The sequence below is a fragment of the Callospermophilus lateralis genome, chromosome 11 (genome assembly GCF_048772815.1).
Source record: "Callospermophilus lateralis isolate mCalLat2 chromosome 11, mCalLat2.hap1, whole genome shotgun sequence".
Lineage (NCBI taxonomy): Eukaryota > Metazoa > Chordata > Mammalia > Rodentia > Sciuridae > Callospermophilus > Callospermophilus lateralis.
Genome location: NC_135315.1, coordinates 16672844 through 16688830, shown reverse-complemented (window position 1 = coordinate 16688830; position 15987 = coordinate 16672844). Strand labels below are relative to the sequence as shown.

The 15987-nt window shown below is 34.8% G+C and overlaps 1 protein-coding gene across 4 annotated transcripts in view; it reads right to left on the bottom strand.

The window, feature by feature from the left end:
• Kansl1 (KAT8 regulatory NSL complex subunit 1) overlaps positions 1 to 15987 on the bottom strand; it is a 187576-nt gene that overhangs the window by 98527 nt on the left and 73062 nt on the right. The window lies entirely within an intron of this gene.

The window sequence follows — 15987 nt, the reverse complement described above, 5'->3', positions numbered from 1 at the left end:
TAGATGGATACAATACCTTCACTTTATGTATTTATTTATTTTCTTGTGGTCCTGAGGATCAAACCCAGTGCTCCATATGTTTGAGGCAAGTGCTCTGCCACTGAGCCACAATCCCAGTCCTAAAGAGGCATCTTTCATTAAATGTATGTATTACCTTTCTACTCAGGGTTCAAAATTAAATAAAATTAAAATTTCTACTCTACAGGAGTAAAAAACCAGAAAGTCAAAGTGCTAACAACAGAGAAGGCAAAATGCAAGCACAATCGAACTGCCATTCTAAACCCAATTATGCCAAACACATTATTTCCTGGAATATGTGTAAATCAAAAAACAAGACAAGGGGCTGGAGTTATGGCTCAGCAATACAGTGCTCGCCTAGCACGTGCGAGGCGCTGGGTTCGATCCTCAGCACCACAAATAAATAAATAAATAAATAAATAAATAAATAAAGGTGTTGTGTCCAGCTACAACTAATAAAAAATAAAAATAAAAAACAATGCAAAATGTTCATGGTTACTTTCAGTTTATGGGCTGGAAGTGAATAAATTGCAGCAAAGCCCTTTCATAACCAAGTATAATTTTTTCAGATTAAATTTTCTATGAATATTTGTTTTGTATTTATTAGGTACAGGGCAGAGCAAGAGTACAATACAACACAGGAACAGAAAGCAGATACTATTCAGTAGAAGTGTAAAACCCTTCCCCACAAAATTGTTTCTCTTGATTTTCTGTTCACACATATTCCCTTGGCTTAAATTTGCTTTTGTCCCTTGGCCCTTTCCTTCTTTCAGCTCTACTCATTCTTAAATTTCTTCCCATCCTTTCTAATGCCTGATAGTCAAAATAGTACTTCGTGCTAAATTGTCTTAAGTATTTCCCAATATTCCAACCATGTGTGATTTTCCCGTCTCATTTTTAGAGTGTCTACCTATTTCTTTCCTTATGTATCACATATAAATTACTTTACATATCTGAGTTAACATCCTTAAGTCAAAATTTAACTACAACAAATTCTTCTGAGTCCAGCATGAATCTTGTATATAGCAGGCAACAGGTATTAGGGGGAGGGGGGGGGAGATAGGTGAATTCACTCCCTTTAATACAAGTAATTGCCATAAAAATTGGGGGTATATACTTAATCTGAATGTACCTTCCACCTTCTTGTTCTGAAAAGTTTCACAAGTAATCTTTTGGGGAGTAAGTTCAGGTGAAAAGGTATTTAAAGTTTATATAATCAGCTCCCAAGCTTCTCTAGCTGCTCTCAGTGAAAGGTGATAAACTGTAGCTGAAACAAGTTAAGTGATCTGCCCTAGGTCATTCAAATAGAAGCACATTTCCTGACTCCAGCCTTGACTTTTGGAGAACACTGTTCCCAAACATGCAAAGTAAATACTTACTAGCTTTTCAGTTTCATAAATCAAGAGCATGTCTGCTTGTTTGGATGTACATGTGGCTAAAGTTCAAAGTACTTTTAAAATATTAAGTCTAATACAAAATTCAGTTAGTATTATTCACCTGATCTGAAGGCCACACCATACAACAAGAACTGAAGACAAAGGATCAGCACAGTAACCCAACAACACAAGTACAATTTGCATTAGGATAAGTCAAGAAGTTAACATACAAACTGTACAAAATACACAAACTGTACCTCTAACCAGGAATTCTATAATATATTTCATTATATTTAATCTTACCAAATGCCCTCAGTAGCTTAGGAATCATAAAAGGAACCAAAAGTAATTACCATAAAATTTTCTAACTTGCTGTTAGGTTTCTAACTTATCTTAGGTTTTAAGGGAGAAACTACAGCCAATTCATTAAAAGGCAGAGAAAAGGGAAACTAAAAAGTACTCCTCTACTGCTATATTCCCCACATTACAAAACAATAAAGGAAAACAATGTTTATATACTAAATAAAAAACTAGCCTTTACTGAGTGAAATCATGGTATATTAAGCTCTCCATATCCATAGCTTCTTCATCTGTAAATTTGACCAAGAGCAAATTAAAAATATTAAGGGAAAAAAGAAATCACATCTGTACTAAATACAGGCTTTTTTGGGCCATCATTCCTTAAATAACATAGCATAACAGCTATTTATTTAGCAATTACATTGCATTATGTATAATTAATCATCTAGATACAATTAAAAGTACACAGAACCTCAGGAAGCTGAGGCACGAGAATCATTAGTTTTGAGGCTAGCCTTAGCAACTTAGTGAGACCCTCAGTAACTCAGAAAGACCCTGCCTCAAAAAAAGAAAAACAAATAATAAAAGAGGAGTGGGGAATGTAGGCAACTCAGTAAATAAAAAATTAGCCTTTACTGAAGCAAAACTGTGGTATATTCAGCTCTCCATATCCACAGCTTCCTCATCTGTAAATTTAACCAAGAGCAAATTAAAAATATAAAATAACCTCTCGGTTCAATCCCCAGTAACAACAATTAAATAAAACCTAAGATAAAGAGCATGGGAGGATACATATCAGTTACATGTAAATATTACACCATTTATAAGAAATCTGGGCATCCTCAGACTTTGCAGTGAGTGGCAGTATGCCAGAACCAATCCCCCAGGGAAACCAAGGGATGTCTGTACTGCTGTTACTCTCATATCCATATAGAATTTGGCCAAATTTTAAATGGCCAAAGGATCTAGACATTTCTCTGAAGGTATGCAAACAGTCATGAAGTACCTGAAAACATGATTAACATCATAGTTATTAGTGCAATCAAAACCAAAACTACCAGGGGAGCACACTTTACAATCAATAGCAAGGCTATAATTTAAAATACAGATCAAAAAAAGGTGCTGGCAAAGATGTGGAAAAATTGGAATCTTCATACACTGCTAGTGGGAATATAAAAGAGCACAGCTGCTTTACAAAACAGGAAGTTCCTCTAAAAGTTGAGTGTAATTATTATAAACCCATCATTTCCACTTTTTTTTTTGGGCAGGGGCGTGGGGGGGGTGGGTTGCAGGAGATTGAACCCAGAGGTGCTTAACCACTGAGCCCTTTTAATATTTTATTTAGAGAAAGGGTCTCACTAAATTGCTAAGTGCCTTGCTAATCTGCTGGGCTGGCTTTGAACTTGCAATCCTCCCACCGCAGCCTCCTGAGTTGCCAGGATTACAGTGTGCACCACTACACCCATAGCATTTCCAAGGCTAAACACATAACATGGATACTCTTGGATCCATGGATGCCTGAAATAACAAATAGAACAAAAGTCTATATATCTTATGTGAGTTCCTATACATACAAGTTAAAACTTGTAAGACATTTTCAATAACTGAAGAAAAACAATTATAATATGCTATAATAAAAATGTGATGGTATTATCTCTCTCAAAATATCTTACTGAACTGCACTTCAGCCTTCCTATGATGATGTAAGATGATAGAATGACTACCTGATGAGATGAAATGAGATGAATAACAGAGACATTGTGATACAGCCTAAAGGTACTCCTACTGATTTTCCCATAATTCAGAAAGCTCATCATCTGACTGCCAACAACAGAAACATGAGAAAGTGAAACTTCAGATAAGGTGTACTACTTTATAAGCCCCATTTTCTTTATTCATTCATTTTCAAAAGACAAGTGATGGCCAACATTCGGTGAGGAATAAATGAGTTTATTTAGGAAAAGAATTAGACCATGGCTGATGTTTGTACAACTCTGAAACTATACTTAAGTCAATGAACTATACGAACTTTTAATGAGTTATTTATTTCAATAAAGTTGTTTTTAAAAGCACACAATGACTCTCATCTATGCTAAATCTATTTAAAAGAATTAAATAAGATCAAATAGAGCCTTGCTCAGTGATGAAATATAATAATAAATGTTAGCCCCAACCCAACTTACATAATCACTTTAAAGTATTTAAAGCTAATAATGCAACCATCATTTTATTTATTTTTAAATTTTTTTTAGTTGTTGATGTTCCTTTATTTAATTTATTTATATGCATTGCTGAGAATTGAACCCAGTGCCTCACACACGCTAGGCAAGTGCTCTACCACTGAGCCACAAGCCCAGTCCCTCCACCATCAGTTTACATGCTTTCTCTGACCAATATTTTAAACAAGGTTAGGAATGAAAACTGTTTAACAAATGGTCCAATGGGAGAATGCGTTAAGGAAGGAAGGGCAGGCCACTCAAGTGACAAAAATATCCAAAGCTTCATCTTCTTTAATAAAAAGTTGTTTTAACAGTCAAAAAAATTGTAGTTCAAGAAAAATGAAGAGAAAACCTAGCCCTTACACCAAAATTCAAATCTTGCTTTCTCACTCCGAATTGAAGAGTTTTAAATAATCCAAATGAAATATTTCAATGGCATTGTTTCTTTGCTTTAAATCAAGGGATTTCAAATTCTGACTTTACGCCAAGAATCACCCAGAGATTCAGACAGACTGTTACCCAGGCACGGTGGATCACGCCCACAATCCCAGGGACTCCAGGAGGCTGAGGCAGAAAGAAGGCACAAGACAGCCTCAGCAACTTAGTGAGACCCTGTTTCAAATTAAAAAATAAAAAAGGCCAGGGATGTGGCTCAGTGGTTAAGCACCTCAGGTTTTAGTCTTCAATTATTCCCCCTGCTCATCCACTCCCCAAAAATAGACTATTAGGCTCCATTCCATTCCTTTGCCCAAAGTTTCTGGTTCAGTAGGTTTGGGGTATGGCCATAATTTGCATTTCTTACAAATTCCTTGATAATGTGTGTTGATTCCACTGGTCTGTGGGATACATTTTGAAAACTGTTCAACCAAAAAGTTAGATCAAATGGCAACTGTAAAGCTCTAGATAAAATTTAAAATACCTATGTTATAATTATTGCACTTTCATGAATATTTGTTACAGAGAGTAAAGGACTGAAATTAGGTTTTGCCCGTGTTGGTAACAAAAACAACAACCATTTGCTTATACTATGCAGATCAGTATCTAGTTGAAAAGCTTCAATGCTTACCTTCTCACAATTTATGACTTTGCTACAAAATAAAAGGTACCTACTCTTTGTTATCTTTTTTTCCTTTTTTGGTGGTGCTGGGGGTTGAACCCAGCGTCCCAAGCATGTTAAACAAGAACTTAATCATTGAACTATACCCCCAGCCCCACAAATGTACCTCTTCGAATTTTCTTTTTAGTATATTATTTTTTATTTAGGCGCTGGGAATTAAGCCCAGCACCCTGTCCCTCCACTGCTGAATTACACCCCAGCCCAGTGTTGTCTACAGTTAACAATTGATAACAGTTTTTACTACAGAAGTATTTTACAGAAACTTCAAAGAATGCAGAGGCCTACACATAAAAGGATACATAATTTTAGATAGTTCTGGAATAAAATGTATTATGTTGGAATGTTACCATAATGAGCTAAGTATCTGCAAAATAACTGCTTGTCTTCTGCATAGATGTGTAAAATTCCATTCAAGTGCATAGATGTGTAAAATTCACTTTACAGTATCAATTTTATTAAGTCAGAACCCTAAGAAAAATTTCCTATTGCTTAAATGATAACATTCTAATCTCCAGTCACAAAACAGACCATACACATCACCCCTATCCAATATGTTAAGTAGCCTCCCTACTGGCCTACCATAATTCACCAATGGCCATGGGAGCTCTACAATCCAGCCATTAACCATGTGACACACCTAGATCAATGTCACTGAACACTAATGGCATATATCACCATTTTTCTACCTACTGGCTCAACACCCTTTTCAAATTGATGCTGGGGCTGGGACTCAGGGTAGAGTACTTGCCTAGCATGGGTGAGGCACTGGGTTTGATCCTCAACACCACATAAAAGATAACCAAAAAAAAAGAGTTAAATTCTTTTATAAATAAATAGATATTCTGCAACCTGTACACTCAGAAAAATGAGAAATTATGTTCCATCTGATTCAAATGTATGATATGTCAAGATCATTGTACTGTCATGTGTAACTAATTAAAACAAATAAAAATAGATAGATAAAATGGAATGAAATGAAAGTGTTCAGGGAAATATCTAACCCAGAAGGATGGATCACAAAAGAAAATTACCTTGGAGAAAATGAGAGGACTGAGAAGATTCAAAATAGTAATTTTATCATTTTGAACCCCTAATCAAATTTCTATGTGTTAAATGTCCAAAATGCATATCAATCGGAAATTCAGGTATAGTATTTTCAGACAGTGTTTGATTTTTCAAGTTCGAAAAAGTAGATACTATATAGATACTATATATAGCTATTAATTAAAGTATTTGTGTTTCTCTTAAGAAGTCTAAACTGTGTAAGGACTGAACATATATTAAATTGAAAACTGGTTTATCTGGTTCCAGGATTGAAAATCCTTTTGCATTTCCACCTATGAATCCACATTACAAGGTGAAACAAATATATTAAAACAAATACTTCTTGAAACAGGGAACATATACATTTAAACTCAGATTATCCCACAGAACAGAGTCTAAAAGAAATCATGCCATTTAGGAATCATTTCACAGAACCCTTGATTTAACTAATCTTAAGAGACAAGAAAACAGCCAAAGTACCCTTCTCTTTCTTCAAGATTATCTACACATCTAAATCAAGGTCCCTGGAGAGACCAAGAATTTAAGTCTAATAACTTCTAAGCAATACTAATAAGTTTACAAGGAGTCTCTTTTAACTGAAGTCAAAATATTCCACTGGGTTTAGTGTGGAAACATTGGGTGCAAATTAAGAAGTGGAAGGCAATTTTCAACTTCGACTCCAATAAGAAAAATGAAATAAAAGTATAATTGTGGCTTTTTGTTGTTAGAATTTTAACATGAAAGTGCCTAAATTGAACCCAGGGGCACTTAACCACTGACACATCACCAGCCATACCCACACATATCTCTCTCTCTCTCTCCCCCTTCCCCCCCACCCCACCCGTTTCTTTCTTTCTTTCTTTTGCTGAGATTGTCTTTGAATTTGTGATCCTCCTGCTTCAGCCTCCTGAGTTACTGGGATTACAGGTCTGTAGCCCACAGCATAGCAGGAACAAGTTTTTTTTTTTTTTTTTTTTTTTTTTTTTTAGTTAGAAATCATAATCTAGAGCTTTTATTTTATATTTATATTAATGTTACTATATTTGCTGTTAATATTATTTTGTTATAATTTGAACCAAATTTAAGTTTTTATAAGTGTTCCATATCTGGGACAATGGGACAAAATGGTTTGAAAGACCAGTGGCTTCTAAACTTTGCTGAATATTGGAATCACCTGAGGATCTTCAAAAATTGCTAATGCTCAATTCCCATCCCCCAACTTATTTAGTTAGCATGGAGTTCAAACTGAGCACTGAGATTACTAAAAAAGATGAATCTTAAGTCTTAAGTGAATCTTAAGTCTTGAGTGAAATTCAAGTAGTGTCTCGAGAAAATTGGTTGATATTTCAAATATTTTTCTTATTGGTAAAGAGAAGATGTTGACCATGAATGTTCTATATCACTAGTAGAAATTTTTAAAAATTATTTCATTTTAGTTATACATAATTTTGACACAATTAATATGCATAGAATTATATTCGCTCCAGCTCCCTTTCCCTCTCCTCTTCACTCCCTCTATTCCCTTTTCTCTACTGATCTTACTTTTATTTACTTATGGCTTTTTAAAAAAAATTAATGAATTATGAATACACATAAAAGTGAAATTCCCTGTGATATATTCATTTATATATTCATCAGATTGATTCCACCATTCCTGCCTTTTCCATCTTTCCTCTCTCCCATTCCTCTAACTCCACTAATCTCTCTTGTATTTTTGTGGATTCCACCCCACAACATTTCATTCTTTTCTCCTTTATTTTGGTCTAGCTTCCACATATGAGAAAACATTTGACACTTAGCTTTTGGGTTCTGATTTATTTCACTTCACATAAGGCTCTCAAGTTTCATCCATTTACCAGAAAATGCCATAATTTCACTCTTCTTTATGGTTGGTGAAACTCCATTGTGTATGCATATCACATTTTCTTTATTCATTCCTCTGTTGCTGGACACCTAGGCTGGTACCCTAGCTTGGCTACTGTGAATTGTTCTGCTTTAAACATCAATGTGGTTCCATCCCTTTAATATGCTGATTTTAGATTTCTTAGATATATAACAAGTGAGATAGCTAGGTCATACAGTGCTTCTATCCCGAGTTTTTTAAGGAATCTCCATACTGCTTTCCAGAACAGTTGTATTAATTTGCAGTTCCACCTTGTAGTTCTACCATTTCAACGTGGCCTCCACAAAAAAGCTTCCAATGGTTTACCCCAACATAAACCTTCGCTGTAGCACCTCCTACTTCGGTTTGAGGGAAGTATCACTTCCCAGGGCCCACGCGACCGTGGCTAATTATCGCAAGGAGGAGAGGAACAAGAAAAACTAAACAAACTGACCCACTGCAAGTATATCATATTAAAGCAGTGTAAAATTTATGCATAATGTGTTTCTGCAGTTGGATGTAAAAGACTAACTGTAAAGAGACAAAATGGGAGGGACTGGGGTTGTGGCTCAGCAGAACCCTTGCCTAGCATGTGCGAGGCCCTGGGTTCAATCCATCCTCAGCACCACATAAAAATAGGGGAGACAAAATGGGAAAGACCTATGTGAGAAAGAAAAGAGTACAAGTTGAAAAGCAGGCTCAATAAGGCTGCCAAGGTAGCTACAACAATAAATTCTCTACACATCTAAACAAAGGTCACTATTGTTATTCAGAATGGGGAGATCATAGGACTACTAGACTCTAATAATAATCAAGCCATAGACAATTGCCTCAGAGGAACACAAAAATACAAAGAGGTAATTAACAAGAATGGTCTGTCCATCAGATCTAGAAATTTTTTTTTTAAAAAAAGGCATATTTAGACAAAAAAAAAAATCATGTGGCCTTCATTAAATAGATGATAGTTTAAAAACTAATGCCAGGAACAGTGGGGCACATCTACAGATTTCCAGCTACCTGGGAGTCTGAGGCAGAGGAGGAAGGACCACATATGAACCCCATGAAGAGGTCAAGATCAGCCTGGGGAACAGAGATCCTATCTAAAAAGAAAAAGGAAAATGGGGGTTGCGGGATAGGAGGGATAGGAGGGATAGGACTATCAAAAGTGAGGCAATTGTCACTCTATAGGTAAACAGTGTTTGACATATTCTTGGACAGTAATCAAGAAAAGACAGTCAAGAAGAAGGTAAGGTATTACAAAAAAACAAGCACATACTTTCAGGAATAAATACCTTCCCATACAGTTGCTACTGTCTAAGAAGGGGTGAATTCTCCTTTGAAGCCAAGTACAAACAAAACAACTCTTTGGGAGAATTATTATAAAGGAATATAAAAGTGAGTCTGTGCTGCATTTGTGTTTTAGTTTCTAGTTGGCGACCACGTTGTGAGACCACAAGGCAATTAAATTTATCTACACCTTAGTTTTACCATCTATAAAACAAAAGACCATTCACATGCCATCTAAAGCTTCTTAAAACTGCTAATAAAATTTCATGACTCTCAAGACTATAATTTTTGTAGAAGAGAAAAAGCTATCTGCATTAAAGCAAAATTAGTTTTCCTGCCATAGAACTAGCAACTCAAAAGAAAGCATGGCTAATTTTTTGAGACCTGTTCTCAGCTATGTTGCCCAGGCTGGTCTTGAATTCCTGAGCTTAAGTGATCCTTATACCACCGCCTCCAGAGTGCAGGGACTACATGTGCATATCACCCTGCCTGGTTTCATGAAATAAACTTTACCAAACGCAAGAGCTCACAGAATTCTTTTTTCTAAAAAGCAAGGTAATCTTACCACCTGATTCTTATTTACGTTCCCTTGTTTAACATTTTAAAAATATTCAAAGCCACTATTAGGCCTTTTGCTGATTACATTAAAATTTTTAAGTTGCCAGTGTGGTTTTAATTGAAAATATCATTTGTCCTGTCATTATTTTTGCAACATAATGAAAAGAAGGGTAGGAGGAAGCACACATGTATACAATCATATATAACTGTGAATTGCTTATTAAAAATGATAACTTGAAAAAATGATAACTTGCAAATTAGTAATTCTGCTATTTACCAGCAATAAAAATGTGACAAACCATATTCATAAAAGCAACAGAAGTCCAAAATACTAAAGAAAACTCTTACAAAACAGATTAAATGAATACAAAGAAAACTGAACAACCAATATACATATACTTGAGGGAAAGAAAATGTCTGCAAACTTAACATATAGGTTTAATGCAATGTCAAAAGTCCCAAGGGAAAGTCATATAAAAATAAATGCCATTGAGACATCATCAGCTATTTAGGCAATAGGGCTACAAGACTTAATTCATTCCTCATATCATTAAATAAAAAATGTGTTGATGGTTTAAAGGGCTAATTTCTAAAAGTAAGACCACTAAAAATATCTAGAAGAATGAAAGATTTCCACTATTTTAGGTTGATAAAGAGAGCTCAAGAGAAAAGATCACCAGACAAAAATTATATACATAATATAACTCGCATTCTTTATCCCAGTTGGATTCCAAAATATTTTAACACAGGACTAGTATATTTGCTTCATCAAAAAATTATAAAAAGGGCTGGGGATGTGGCTCAAGCGGTAGGGCGCTTGCCTGGCATGCGTGTGGCCCGGGTTCGATCCTCAGCACCACATACAAACAAAGATGTTGTGTCCGCCGAAAACTAAAAAATAAATTAAAAAAAAAAATTATAAAAAGACTACTTAAAAAACATGAAACCAGGTATGGGGGCATATGCAACTCAAGAAACTGAGGCAGGAGGATCACAAGTTCAAGGCCAGCCCAGAAAGCAAGACCTTGCCTGAAAATGAAATAAAAAGGGGTGTGGGCAGAGGGTTCAGTCCTCCAGTATCACAATAAATAAATTTTTAAAATGTTCCACTTCACCATAACTCCTAAATGTGAATTTAAGTAAAGGTGATTTTCCTCGCCAACTTAATGAACATTTTTTAGAGTTGTTTTCTATGCTAACTGGAGAGTGTTTAAAAGAACAAGATGATATACTGACATATATTGCTGTTATGAATATAACTGAGAATGTTTTGACAAAGCAAACTAACAAGAAATACGTGTACTCTTTTGAATTGTTCACACCCTCTTTTCTTTGTAGATTTTGAGACCTTAAATAAATAAAATAAAAATCAAGAGTTGTATTCAAACCAGAAAACATTCAAAAAGTCCATCAAAAGAAATTAAGAAAAAAAAAAAAAAAACAGTACAATATATAAATCAGGCTCAATCCAGGGGATTTTAAAAACTATTAAGTTTATAAAAATAGAACTCGGAAGTACAGTGAAATGATGAACATGTGCATACAGCTATGATATACACAAACTAAAAAGTCCTCAAAGGCCAAGTAACAGGGCTGGGGCTGGGGCTGGGGCTCAGCAGTAGTAATGCACTTGCCTGGCATGTGAGAGACACTGGGTTTGATTCTCAGCACCACATATAAATAAATAAATAAAATAAAAATCCATCAACAACTAATAAAAAGATTAATTTTTTAAAAAAAGGCCAAGTGACAAACTGAAAACAGAACATTCAGATGAAATAAAGGGAAGAAAAAGTGAAGTGATAATATTTATTTCAGAGCTAATACCATATACATGCTCATATATTAAAATTTTCATAGCAATTACATGAAGCTATTTTCCCAGTACAAGAAATTAGAAAACTTAAGGTCCTGATTCGTTCAATGATATGATTGGGACCATAGTTATAAAAATGCTAGAACTTGAAAATCTGGTTCCTAATCAAATGCTTACTACAGAGTAATTCCTCGGTGTTGGTGGAGACTTGGTTCAAGTATTACCAAAATCCACAACTCTCATATAAAGGACATACCTTATATACATTTTCCCATATACTTTAAATCATCTCGAGATGATTTAGAATGTCTATCATGTAAATGCTATGTAAATAGTTATTACACTGTACTTATTAAGGGAATAACAAGAAGTCTGTACAAATACAAACATAATTTCCACCCAAATATTTTCATCTCCAATTGAATTCTCAGATGTAGACGGCCAATTTTATTATCCCAAAGGAAGATAATATTTTCCACAAAGATATTACAACAGATCAAGTAATATTAGAACACATTCTGATTTACTTTTGTGGTTCTTTGCTTTTTGCAAGGGGGTTTATGATTTTTATCATCAGGAAAAAAAGCAATAAAGAATTTTTTTTAATTAGTTCAAGGAAGGATAAAATTATAGTGCTATCATTTGAAGGCAAGAAAAGTCTACCTTCCAAGTCCTGTGTACTTTTCAAAATCTTCATTATTTATATTAGCAGGTACAGATTACATACTTCTGGACTTCCTATGATGTGCCAAAACTCATGGATTATCAAGAAATGTTTGTTGAATGAATGAGCAAACACTAATTTAAAACAGAACAAGATATTCCAGATTTCCACCTCAGTACAAAGAAGCCTATACCAACAAAATTTTGATAGGAAACTGCACTTTTATATTTGAACCATGGAAAAGTTCAACCAAATTCATTGACTCCCAGGAGCCTCTAAATCAATTCTAAATACAAAAATACACACTCAGCATTCTTCCTAATCATTTATGAAAATAAAGCACATTAAGGTTCTGGTGAACCTTTAAAAACAGCCATGAAGTGGACGTATAGGTTGCCAGGTATATAATCTGCATGACAACTTACTTTATGGGGAAAATATCTAGAAATTATAAATGTCCCCTCAGAAAAGAACTGTACCCAGGAGACACTACATAGCAAAAGATTTATGCTAAGAAAAAAATAGAATTAAGACCCTTTCAGTAGCTGGTGATGACAATTTTGCTTTTGCAGACCTCTCCCAGGAAAGGAATAATAATGACACTGTTCTTTGGGTCTTCAGGCAGAAAGAGAACATTAACCTTCACAGGCCAAACTTACTGCTGCCTATACAAAATGGAAGGTACTTTTAACTCTCCAGTTCATTTTAGATTATTTGGATGTCACATAGAGGGTGGTAAATAAAGTCATCAAGGTAAATAGTCAATTGTTTCAATTTTGCCAGAGGATTGATATTCTAAATCAGGAATCCAATTCTTAATAGAAAAGAGATCAAACTCTTTATAAAGAGAGGGTTTGGCTAAAAACATATTTCAAGCATAGATGCCATGACTTAGCCCTTTTTATTTCCTATGATTTTTTTAAAAAGATGGACACAGTATCTTTATTTTTTTTAAGTGATTCTGAGGATGAACCCAGTACCTCACAAATGCGACCACTGAGATATAACCCCAGCCCCCTCCTATGATTTTTTTAAGGAAGACAAATCTAATGAGTTCTACAACCAACTTTCTATTTCTACTTAAGCTATTCCACATTGTAGTATCTAGAGATAATACTAAAACTACCCAAACTTTCATCAAGACTTTTAAAAAAGTTAAGCACTATCTATAAAAGCTACCTTCCTGAAGAATATTTTTATGCTTTGTCTAAACACAACCTTTTCTCGGGAGTTAATAAAGCAAATCCTAGAAATGCTTCTGTTATAAAACCTTCTGTTATAAATTAGGTAAACAAAACTCACTTAAGTACCTAAAATCATAAGCTATAAGTGAAACAAGGAGCACAGTGATGCTCCATTCATATTAGCTTCTCTAAAATCATTTTATTCATTCTTTCGTTCTTCATTCTAGACAGCTAAAACATCTCCTAAAGAGAGCCTGCTTCCATGTAACCTCTAAGCATTTATTATTTTGAGAATCAACTGTGAAAAGCACTGAAATAAATGCACATTAACCCACAAGCTTCTATGAATTCCACCATATCATATATGAACAAGCTTTTAATTTTCACAAGAACTTTCACATAGTCTGACCCTCTAAACACCACACATAATAAGGCAAGCCATGAAACCATATGACCATCTCCATTATACATTATTTTTAAAGGTTACATAGTTTAACCAAGGTCATATAGTGACTAACTGGCCAAACTGGTTTCCAATCTTATGAGAGTCCAGGTTTCTTTCCTCTACACCGATCCTAAAAGCATAGTAGAAAAATCTCTATCATGGATATCTAATACCCTAAGGGGGCCTCATATCTACATGTTCCTTTATTTAAAAAAAAAAAAAAAAGAAAAAGAACAAAGGTATTGTGTCCAACTACAACTAAAACAAAAAAAAAATTTTTTTTTTAAAAAAAGAGTCAATGATCTAAGAAGTTTGTTCCTTCACATTAGAATGACCTTGAAAAGCCATAGTTCCGGATGCCAAAATATGATCTACTTTAATATGTGCATTCAAATGCAATTGAAAATGAATCCGCATTTTGTATTGGTTCAGAAATTCTGAATATATTTTAAAGAGAAATGGAAATTCAACTGGTAAGATACTATGCAATCACATTATCTCTTTCAACCTGCTTAATAAATATTTCAAATGTTTATTTTTAAAAAGGCAAAAACTTGAGGCACCATGGGAAGCACTGTGGGGGTAAAATTTAACCATTCTTCATATGAGGCAACAGGTGGTAATAGAAGGCTGTAAGGCAATGTTTTCTCTAGTACAGTGCAAAGATAAAAAAACAAATTCAAATCACAAGACAAAAGCTTTGATAGAAACCTCAGGAATCTGTATTTTTAAAAGTACTAGGGTGAAGGGCTGGGGAGATAGCTCAGTTGGTAGAGTACTTGCCTAGCATACACAGGGCCCTGGCTTCAATCCTCAGCACCACTAAAAATAATAACCCTTATTAAAGTAATAAGGGTGATTCTAATGAGCGTAAAATTTCGGACTACAAACTGAGGATACAAGTTTAGGGTAGAATAACCTTAACATTGGTAGCTGTGTAACTCAAGGATTACAGTCTTGATCATATCTTCTCAATAGAAAAACAGGGTGGTAGCAACACAATCTTCCTACTTCAGAGAAAAGTTCTAAAGTATTAAAGGGGATTGATTTATAAAAAGTGCTTAGCACATAGCTTTCAAACAGCAAAAATTCATACTGTCTAACATCAGTACGCTAAATCAATATTTAACATGAGGTCTTTTATTAGAGCACATACAAGAATGGGCAAAAAACTAAAAGCCTATGCTACCCAAATCACCATCTTTTATCACTGACACTTAAAAACAAAGTCCTCCCCCTATACTCACAAAATTAATCAATTGTTGAATTTAATAAATTCTCTCTTTCTCTACTTGAGCAACTGCAATTCTAGTCTTCATTTCATTTGACATGATTCTCTAGAGGGCCAGCCACAAAACCTATCTCAACTATTCACTTCTGCCACTGTAGTATTAAACAACTATACAGACAATATCTAAATAATGAATGTGGCTGTGTTTAAAAAAAAAAAAAAAAAGAATCTACAAGAACCACCTTCCATCTGCATTTGGCCCACAGGGCACGGTTTGCTGACTCTGATAATCCTTACAAAATAGAGCTCAACAGACCTTGGCCTGATACCCAAGGGCTTCCTTGGGTCCCCACCACCCTACTACATTCCAAATTGCATTCCATAAATGTAGCTCCTTTGTTTTGATACTGGGGATTGAACCAAGGCGTGTTTATCACCATGCTACATCCCCAGCCCTTTGTATTTTGAAATAGATTCTCAGAAACATAGTGAGACCCTAAGTCTGAAGTCCTCTTAATTTGTATTATATTGCCTAAAGACTAATGACACTGGCTCAACAAATCATACTTTCAAAAATAGGGACTGGAGTTGTGGTTCAATGGTAGAACACTTACTGGGTTCAACCCACAGCATCACATTAAAAAAAAAATTAAATAAACAAGCATTTATTTAAAAAAAAAAGAAGAGGTATTTAAAAAAATAATAATCTTACAGGGTGAGGTGGCACACACTTATAATCCCAAGGGTTCAGGAGGATGAGGCAGGAGGATTGTGAATTCAAAGACAGCCTCTCAGCAACTTGGCAAAGCACTAAGCAATTTAGTGAGTCCCTGTCTCTAAATAAAA